A 10,827-nucleotide genomic window follows, 5' to 3' on the forward strand; every position below is an offset into this window, starting at 1 on the left:
ACACTTTCATTCTCCGGCTGTACGACAAGCACGTCCCGGTGAAAAAGAAACGCGTCTCTCGCCCCCTTGTCCGTGGTTGACGGACGACCTGCGGCAGCTCATGGCAGCTAGGGATCGAGCCTACGGCAAACATCGGAGGGACGTAAAGCGCGGCCAGTCGGCAAGTGGCAGTTTCGAAAGTTTCAGAATATTACGAAATCGTTGTAACCAAGAGGTCAGGAAAGCAAAGCGTCGATTCGCGAACGATCTTCTAAATTATGAGAAAAAGTCGGATATTATTTGGAAAAAACTGAAAACTTTAGGTGTTGGTAAACAAAAAAGGAACGATCAATTAAACTTCTCCATAGAAACGTTGAACGAATATTTCAGCGAAGTTCAAACACTCGACAATAATGTAAGAGAAGAAACAATACGAACGATTTTAACCACCGTTCACGGCACCGCACCAAAATTTTTCTTCTCGCCCATTCGGCCAGAACACGTTCAGTCAGCTCTCAATAAAATAAAATCCACCGCCTTGGGAATAGACGAAATCTCTGTTTTAATGATTAAAAAAATTCTCCCGTACGTTCTCGTTCCTATAACAGGCATTTTTAATTTCTCCCTGTCCTTCGGCATATTCCCGTCCATTTGGAAACTGGCTAAGGTTCGTCCTCTGCCGAAAACAAACAAAGTTCTCAGCCTCGGCGACCACCGGCCGATAAGTATTCTTCCGGCTCTGTCCAAAGCTCTCGAGCACGTTGTCGGTAACCAAACGCGAAATTTCTTATCACGAAACAATCTAATGAATCCCCTACAATCGGGATTCCGGCGCAACCATAGCACCTGCACAGCGCTCATCAACGTGACGGACGACATAAGACACGCCATGGACATTAAAGAAGTAACTATTCTCGTACTTCTGGACTTTAGTAAAGCTTTTCAGACTATTGACCACGACATCCTGCTATCGAAGCTATCCTTCCTGTACAACTTCTCTGACCCAACCGTAGCTTGGTTCCGTTCGTATATTGATGAACGCCAACAATGTGTCTTCAACTCTGGTGAGAAATCGTCGTGGCGATCAATCAGCGCCGGTGTCCCCCAGGGAACCGTCCTCGGTCCACTCCTCTTCTCTCTGTACATTAACCATATTCCTGACGCACTCGAACACTGTAAATATCACATCTACGCAGATGATGTTCAGCTGTATTTGTCCTTTCCTCCAAATAATATTGAAAATTCAATTCGCGATATAAATTATGATCTGAACAAAATCAGTACTTGGTCAGCTAATCATGGGCTACAAATTAATCCTTCGAAAACCCAAACTATTATTATAGGTTCACAAAAAATGCTTTCCGCGTTTGAAATTTCTTCCCTCCCGCCCATAATTGTCTTAGAGAAAGCTGTTAAATTAAGTAAAACAGCCAAAAATCTGGGCGTAATGTTTAATCAGCATCTATCATGGTCAGATCACGTAAATTTAACTAGTAAAAGAGCCTTCGCTGCATTACACGCTCTTGTTCGGCTTAAACATGTTATACCCGTTAGCATCAAAATCAAACTGGTGCAAGCACTTGTTTTTCCACACTTCGATTACTGCGATTCTGTCTATTCCGAATTACCAGATGATCTCGCTCAACGTCTTCAACGAGTACAAAACACCTGCGTCCGCTTTATTTTCGACCTGAAATATAGGGACCATTTATCCGTTTTCTTTACAAAGCTAAATTGGCTCAAATTAATTGATCGGCGAAAGGTACACAACCTCACCCTTCTCTATAGGGCAATCAGTTCAAAGGAACCGGCTTATCTCTCGAGCAGATTCTCTATGCTTTCCGAATCACACAGCCTTGACACCAGATCGCGAGGGAGAACTCAACTACTCATCCCCCTTCATAACTCAAATTTTTATTCAAAATCTTTCACCGTTTCCACTTCTCGTCTTTGGAACTCACTGCCTCTCGAAATCCGGAACTCACCTTCAGCATATGTCTTTAAGATGCAATTAAAACATTTTTTATTGGGCACAAATAGTTAGCACATTATATTTTAGTGATAAATTGAATACAGTTAAGCGCATAAAAACACTGAAAACCCTTATTCACCTTAATATTTCAAATCCCTGACTACAGTCATGAATATGTGATTGTGTGTGTGTGTGTGTGTGTGTGGGGGGGGGGGTGTGTGTGTGTGTGTGTGTGGGGGGGGGTGTGTGTGTGTGTGTGTGTGTGTATGTCTATGTGTATGTGTGTGTTTTGTTGTATGCTCGTGAGTATAGGTTAGGTTTTTATTCCCGTATATATTTTTATCATTTTTTTTCTGTATATTTTTCTTTGTAATTTTATATTTCTCTTTCTATATTTTAATATTTACCTTTCTATGTAATGGTTTAAATGTTGTTGTAAACATGGTTAAGTGGTAGAAAAGGCTACAAAGCCTTAACTTCGCCATGATAAACAAGACGCAATAAATAAATAAATAATAAGTTATGCTTAATCACACACGTATTTCATTGTTATGCTTATCGAATAGTATCAGTCTTCAAAATTACTTATTTTTGTGCTCTTATTGCCTTATGTTAATGTGTTTCGTTTATTTATTTTTTCCTGTACTTTCCATTACCGGTTTCTACAAGGTGCGTCTGAAAAGTTCGGTGAATGATCCCATATTTGAAAAACCGGGCTGGTTAGGATGACGCGCCCGCGCATGCGCATTGAGAGAAGTAGACCCAGTGTCCGGGTTCTAAGCCATCAATTGGGGCTCGAATTATCATTTGGGGCTCGTCGTAGCCTTAATGGATTTCTCTCGTAAGGCACAGTGTTACCAACTCCTTACCCGAAAAAATCACCAAGGTTATAACGCTCGTCGTAGCCTTTTATGATGTATATTTTGAGGGCAGAGTTGGCAACACTGTGGGGGCACTGTAGCCTTTTATGAGGGGGGGGGTTTATTGCTTTCTGTTTGCATCTGGCAACACTACCGTAGATTTTTTGACAGTGTTGTTAACCTACTGGGTTTTTTCACTGTAAATTTTCATCAAAGGACCTGAGGGGTCCATGTATTTTTTATGTCTGGCAATACTGTTGGGGGCCTAGTGTTGGCGACACTGTGGGTTTACTGTAGCCTTTTATGAGGGGGGTCTATTGTCCTCTTTTTATATTTGGCAATTTTATTGGATGTTTTGTTTGAGGCTTGGGTTTTGCCAACCCATCCGAAGAAAATTCCACTATTCATATTTTTTCTCACATATAGGTGTACGTGATGAATCACCAAACAGATTTTTCCTAAGTCATGAATTGGAGGGTTCTATGACAACCTATATTAATTCTCGTAAGAGAACAGAAAACACACACACACAAAAAAAACAATACTGTGGTCACTACAACAAATAGTCTTCTTCAACCCCAATCCAACAACCCAAAAATCATCCTAACTAGAACCATGTAACTATCTGCCATCTGTTAGAGGTTTTGTGAACTATGTGGTGTTTTGTTTGTGTGTAAAAAAAAATGCAATGCTTTTTGCACTTGGTTATCATCACCTAACATGTTATTAATTGTTTTTTAAAATTAATTACAACTGAAAACTAATAATTAATATTATCTAAAGTTACTAATTAATATTATACAAATAATTGATATATTTTTTTTTGTTCTTGTTGCTAGTGTTGGGTAATTACAGTTGTTGCAAAATATTAGCTCTCGCGTATGACAGTTTTTGAGTTTTGTTTTGTTGGGTATATATAGACGAATCGAAATTTTACTTGTTATGTTAAATTGTATGTTAGGGTACATGGTAGGAGAAATCATTGTATATTAGAGCGCTCTTTTAATGATTTGCCTATAACTGCATACAGGCAGCCGTAAATTTAGCATAAAATATCCTGATCCTGTTTCTTCTAGCATGTGCGACGTTTGTTGTGGTGGGATCATTGGGGGAAATGTGATTCTCCCAGTATGTCATCTGACTTACTAGTATATGCGATACGAAGAACAGGTGTGTATGTGGCTTACTAGGATTAGGCTCATGGTAATGAGGTCCTAGTAGCTGAAACGTTGTCGGGGTATTTTGCAAAAATTTTCCTTAAACAGTTAACAAATATAATATATTTTTTTTTTTAAATTCAGACATTAGATGGATTTTACAAATATATTTTTAAAAAAATAGGTTAGGTAATTGTGGCTTCTACAGCTCGCCAAGCAGGGTGCTCTTGCATAAGCTCTTATCGGTCTGTAAGTCAGCAACAAGCAACCTGCGCTAGAGGTAGATGCTCTTGACATCATGAAAAATGAAAGCTTTTTCACTGTAAATTTTCATAAAAGGACCTGAGGGGTCCATGTATTTTTATGTCTGGCAATACTGTTGGGGGCCTAGTGTTGGCGACACTGTGGGTTTTTACTGTAGCTTTTTATGAGGGGGGGGGGGTTTATTGCCCCCTTTTTATATTTGGCAATTTTATTGGATGTTCCTTTTTTTGAGGCTCGAAATTATTATTTGAGGCTTGAAATCATTATTTGATGCTCGTCGGTGTTGCCAACCCACTCTACAAAAATTCTACTATATGATCTTTCACTGGCTAAGCTAACCTAACCTACTCTAATCTAACCTAACCTACTCTAACCTAACCTAACCTACTCTAACCTAACCTACTCTAACCTAACCTAACCTAACCTAACCTAACCTACTCTAACCTAACCTAACCTAACCTACTCTAACCTAACCTAACCTAACCTAACCTAACCTAACCTACTCTAACCTAACCTAACCTAACCTACTCTAACCTAACCTAACCTAACCTAACCTACTCTAACCTAACCTAACCTAACCTAACCAGGTCTAACCTAGCCTAAAGCAAGGAGCTGGCAACCTTGCTTGAGGCTTGCCTTACAGTGCATAAAGCAAGGTTGCTAACCTACTGGTATTTTTGCCATAACTTTTTACAAAAAAGAGAGAGGAGAGAGAGAGATGGAAGAGTTAAACAACCGACAGCCCACCTACAGCTAAAAGAAGCAAAATAGAACAACATATGGCGGCGTGAAAATATGTAAAAAATTCGATTCAGAGGTGGATCGAATTAAAGTTGGGGGATATTTTGCATTTTTTCCCTATAATGTACAAAACATTTACCGTACATAATCTTTTCCATTTACAACAGTATAAAATAAGAGGAATGTGTGACAATATCCATATTAATTAGGAAAGTATGTTGTATGCTAGGTTAGCTAATTGTGTCTTCTACAGCTTCACTGTATAGAGGGAAGATGGAAAAAGAGAGCTCTACGGAAACTGACGCTCTTAACAATATTGTACGCCCGTGAAAATTACATATAAATAAGGCATAAGCGTATTATCTGTTTTCATGTCAGATTTTCCCAACCTGTGAGCTGTAGTGTTTAGGTTACAAGCGACCCGCTCAAATATAATACTGTTGACAATATTGAACGCCCCGTGAAAATTATATATAAATAAGGCATAAGCGTATTATCTGCTTTCATGTCAGATTTTCCCAACCTGTGAGCTGTAGTGTTTAGGTTACAAGCGACCCGCTCAAATATGATACTGTTGACAATATATTGTACGTATATTGTATTGTATAGGAGACTAGAAGCATATAATTTGGCGAAAAAACCCAAATAAGGTCATAGAAAATAGTTAAAAAAAAAGTGAACAATTATATTTTGCATTGCACAGCATTTGGTATTAAATAACATACCCCCAAAAAATCTCTGCATTATGCGTTCTGAAAAAAATTGCCCTACGTGCCAAATTACTGTGTCAAGTAAACATTTTCAAAGACACTGTCGTACTTGTGTGCCGGGAAAGCGAATATGTGCGACCAAACTGTGCTCTAAGTGTGGAAAAAATAAATCTATTGACAACTTCAAGCGACACCAGCTTACTTGCAAGAGCACTGGAACATCTCTACCGCAATCTTCCAAGCGAAAGGTAGAAGTAACCTCCCTCGATGCATCGCCACCTACCAAACGCGTCAAGCTGACGAAGAAAGCAGACCGAATTGCGTTTGAGCATTTATTAGAAGACTTTAACATAACATCAGACAGCTTCTGCGATGTGCGTAGTTTTCTGGAGAGCGAGCGAGCTAAGATAATATCCATCCTCAACGATGTATTGGCTACATACTCCACTAAATTCTATGCTGTGCTATGCTGCAAGTATAAGAAACCGTCTGATGAAATATATAAATTCTTCCATGCCACAAAAGCAAAAACACTGCATCAGGCAGATGTCACTGACCTCGACAGCATCTACGACAAGTTTGTCGAGGAGTTTGTGGCAAAGCATGAGGAGCATCAGGCTAAAGGCTCGGGCGGTTCGCTGTGTGGCGACCCCCACGAACTTCGTCTGAAACTTAGCAAGTCCCTGCCACTGGCAGGGTCTAGCTATATTGCCCTGCCACCCGAGGTTGAAGCAAAAAAAGCTGTTCTCAATATTCAGAACAAAGACACTAAATGCTTCCTCTGGTCGGTACTGGCAGCATTGCACCCTGTTCACTGGAAAAACCACTCGTACCGTGTTAACCACTACAAGCAGTATGAGTCGGAACTGGAGGATGCAATGGCCGGGATTGCCTACCCTGTAGAAGTCTCGCATATTCGCAACTTTGAGGTTCGTGCTCGTGACTTGTTGGGCCTGCAATTAGCCATCAATGTTTACGGTCTCACCGAGAACGAAAATGAGGTCCACCCCATCCGGGTGAGCAACGTGAGCAACAACAACGAGGTACGAGAAATCAACCTCCTGCTCATCAAGGACGAAACCCATCACCATTACACCCTTATCCGTTCCCTCTCTCGGCTTGTTTCGAGCCAACGGAGCAAAGACAAAACCCACGTCGAGGTGTGTCGCAGGTGCTTGGCTATATTTTATAATCGAGAACAGCAGGGTTACCGGTACATCAGAGGACCCAACATTGCTGCTGAGAAGCTAGCTAGCCACATGTTCTACTGTGGTACCAACGAGCCTGCACGAATTATCCTGCCCGAACCTGGTGCAGTAGAGTGCTTTCGCATGCACAGTGCTATGGTGAAGCATCCTGCCTATATTGTAGCAGACTTCGAGGCCTTTCTTCAACCTCTGTCTAACTGCGAGCCCAACCCCGAAACATCTTCTACCATTCCTTTCCAAATCCACGAGGCCTCGAGTTACTCCTATGTTGTGGTGTGGCGAGACCAACATATTGCCTCCGAGCCCTATGTGTATCGCGGTCCCGACCCGGTCAAACACTTCCTGGAGAGAATGCAACAGGAAGCCATCAAGATAGGGAAGGTGCTGTTGGCCCCCAAGCCCATGCTGCCTCTGTCTGCGGAAGACAAGCATCAGCACGAAATAGCTCTAAATTGTCCTGTTTGCAACTCGGTCTTCACTGACGATAACAAAAAGGTCCACCACCATGACCATTATGGGACCGGAAGCTACATTGGCCCGTGGTGCAACAGATGTAACTTGAGAGCCAGGGACCCGCGCTTCATACCGGTCTTTTTTCACAATGGCTCGGGATATGATTTCCATCACTTGGTCACACATCTAGGGTACGACAATGCGAGAATCAATGTCCTGGCACAGAACGAGGAGCGTTATATTAGCATCAGCAAGTGGGTGCCGATCCCCAACTCAAGCAGCAGCATCGAGCTTCGGTTCCTCGACTCTCTGAGGTTCCTCCAGGCAAGCCTCGATGCTCTTGCTGGGAAGCTCAGAGACGACCAACTAGCCATTACTACATCAAGTTTCCCGAACTTAGATGTCGCACTCATCAGACGTAAAGGGGTCTACCCCTACGAATACGTCACAGACCCTTCCAAGTTCGAAGAAGAGTTGCTGCCTCCCCAGGATAAGTTCTACAGCCAGCTGAGAGGTTCAGGTATTACCGACGAGGAGTACAAGCATGCTCAGTCTATGTGGGTCAAGTTGGGTTGCCGAACTTTCGGTGATTACCACGATGCATACCTGAAGCTTGATGTGACGCTTCTTGCCGATGTGTTCCAGGCGTTTCGGGCGACTGCGATAAATATTTACAACCTGGACCCTGTATATTTTTACAGCCTTCCTGGACTGGCATGGTCGGCCATGCTCCTGCTGACTAAAGTTAAACTTTCACTTATCTCCGATAATGATATCATGCTTTTCATCGAGAGAGCTATCCGGGGCGGCATGGTCCAAGTGTCGCAACGCTTCGCACACGCCAACAATCACCACATGGCCACTGGTTACGACCCCTCCCAACCATCAAGCTACATCATGTACACTGACGTGAATAATCTTTACGGGCACTCCATGATGCAGCCACTCCCAACAGGACAGTTTAAGTGGGTTGATCCTTTATACCACGACATCGAAAAAGAGTGCGACGAGTTTGGGTTTTTTGCCGAGGTGGACCTTGACTTCCCCGAGAAGCTGCAGGATACATTCTGTGACCTTTCGCCTGCTCCGGAATTGAAGTGCCCACCTGGCTCGGATCAACCGAAGCTCGTCATGGACTTGGAGCCCAAAAAGCGTTATGTGCTACACTACCGGAACCTCCAGTGGTTAATGCAGCAAGGGGTCTCGGTCAAAGCAGTTTACCGCGTGCTCTTGTTCAGGCAGTCTCCATGGTTGAAGCCGTACATCGAACTGAACACCAAACATCGCACTGATGCCACTTCGGAACTTGATCGCGATTTTTTCAAATTAATGAACAATGCGGTATTTGGGAAGACCATGGAGAATGTGCGAAATCGCGTTGATGTGAGGTTGGTGACGAAGAAAACACAGTGTCGTCGACTTGTTGCAAGCCCGCTGTTCAGGTCTCGAACAATTTACAACGAACAGATGTCTCTGATTCACATGAACCGGGGCAAGGTGCTACTCAACAAACCCATCTATGTGGGAGCTGCAGTTTTGGATCTGAGCAAGTTGTGCATGTTCGAGACATATTACGGCATACTACGTGCACACTACAACCACAATATCTCGCTCCTCTACACAGACACAGACAGCTTGGTGTACCATGTTCGCACGGCCGATGCGTATGGTGATATGGCCAAAGTTCCAGCTCTTGTCAAGCTCTTCGACACATCGGGCTATCCCCAGCTAAACCGGTATGGAATTCTGCCCCGGAACAAAAAAATACCCGGCAAACTCAAGGACGAGAAAAACGGGGATGTGATTGTGGAGTTTGCTGGACTTCGTGCCAAAGCCTATGCGATCCGGGCTGAGGGTTCAGTAACAAAAAAAGCAAAGGGTGTAAGCAGGCAAGTGGTTCGGGAGCACCTCAAGTTTGAGGATTACCTCGAGTGCCTCAGAACAAAATCGCCCATTCTACAAAAAGAACATCGTATCCAAAGCGTCGATCATGTGCTTACAACTAATATTGTCAGGAAAGTTGCTCTGGATGCACACGACGACAAGAGGTGTATTCTTGAATGTGGGGTCCATACACTTCCGTGGGGCCACTATCGCCTCCAAACTAGTAAGACCTGCCCAGAGTGCAACAAAAAGTAATAGGCAATGCGAGAAAAAACAATTTTAATTTACTTCCACTTCCTCGATTACATGCATGCATGGCACAGCAAAATTAAACTTCTGGAAACTGCTAATTGCAATTTGTACTTATATATATAAAATTCCACATTTCTTATTGTGTGCTATTTTTTTTTTTATTTATTTAAAACTGTTCAGTCACTCTTTCATTCTTGACGTCATACACAAATGTTTTCTCTGCAATAAGAATGACACTGCACAGAGTATCTGCAGGCAAGGCATCGTGGAACTCGCATACAATCTTGATGTTGGTACGATCGTTGACCACCACTTGCTTTCTTTTCGTGGTGTTGATGACGGTCATGGGTCTCCGTGCTTTGAATTCGCTGGGCGCGTAGTACACGTCCACGCTTCCTTCGGTCACGCGTTTGTAAGCCGTGTAAGCTTCGTAAAGTTTGAGGTAATCGTCTTTGGTCATGTCGAGGTTGTAATTCTCGCGCGGGAACACTTCGTTCCTACCGTTCTTCAGATAAACGTTCTTGATCTTGCAGTCGTCGAACTTGCTGGAATCTTTTTCCTGATCGTTATCGCGTCCGGTCTGAAAAAGCACCACGACGAAATCTGGCATGTCGAACTGTATGTTGTTGAACTGCGTCGTCACGTCGAATTCCAAGTGACTTCCCGACGCCATCTTCTGCACGCACTGGTAACCGTGAAAGTGAATCGGCACCTGCGGACTTTTCAAGATCTCCGCTTTGTACTTGAGGGCGTAGTTCGTTTCGTATTCTACCACCGGCATTCTCAATTCCATGCTCCGGATGACGCATTTCGCCGCTTCGGGTAAAGTGTTGGCTATCGGCGTGGTGCCGTCCGGACCCAAAGTAGCGTATCGCATCAGTGCGTCGTTGTCGTTGGCCGCTCTTCGAAACGTGATCCTCAGTCCTCCCTTCCACATGATCTCCTTGTAGTCCGAGAAGAAACCAGGCAGCAGACGCATGGGAAAGAGCACCGTGTGACTTTTCGTCGATATTTTGGCCCCGGCTTCGAATCCCCCGGCCTGGTAGTACGCTGCGTCCGTTTTGGATAATTTCAACGTTCCCACTGCCGTCGACGTGATGCCTGGATAATCTATTCTGTCGATGACGGTGTTGTGTTTCCTCACCTCCACCTGCGAGAACAGGTGAGGCACGAAGTTGTCCACGAGTATCAAGTATGCTGCTGCGGGAAACGCGTCTCCGCTTTCTTTCTTCACCACGTCGAATTGAAGGTAGAGGTCCGCTCTGTGAGGATGAATGAACCCGTCGCCTACGTCCACGTCGTATTCGATCTCCCTGTTCGCTTCGTTCAGATTGGCGAACGTGCGAC

This window comes from Lepisma saccharinum, chromosome 18 (assembly GCF_977018435.1).
Source record: "Lepisma saccharinum chromosome 18, izLepSacc3.1, whole genome shotgun sequence".
Lineage (NCBI taxonomy): Eukaryota > Metazoa > Arthropoda > Insecta > Zygentoma > Lepismatidae > Lepisma > Lepisma saccharinum.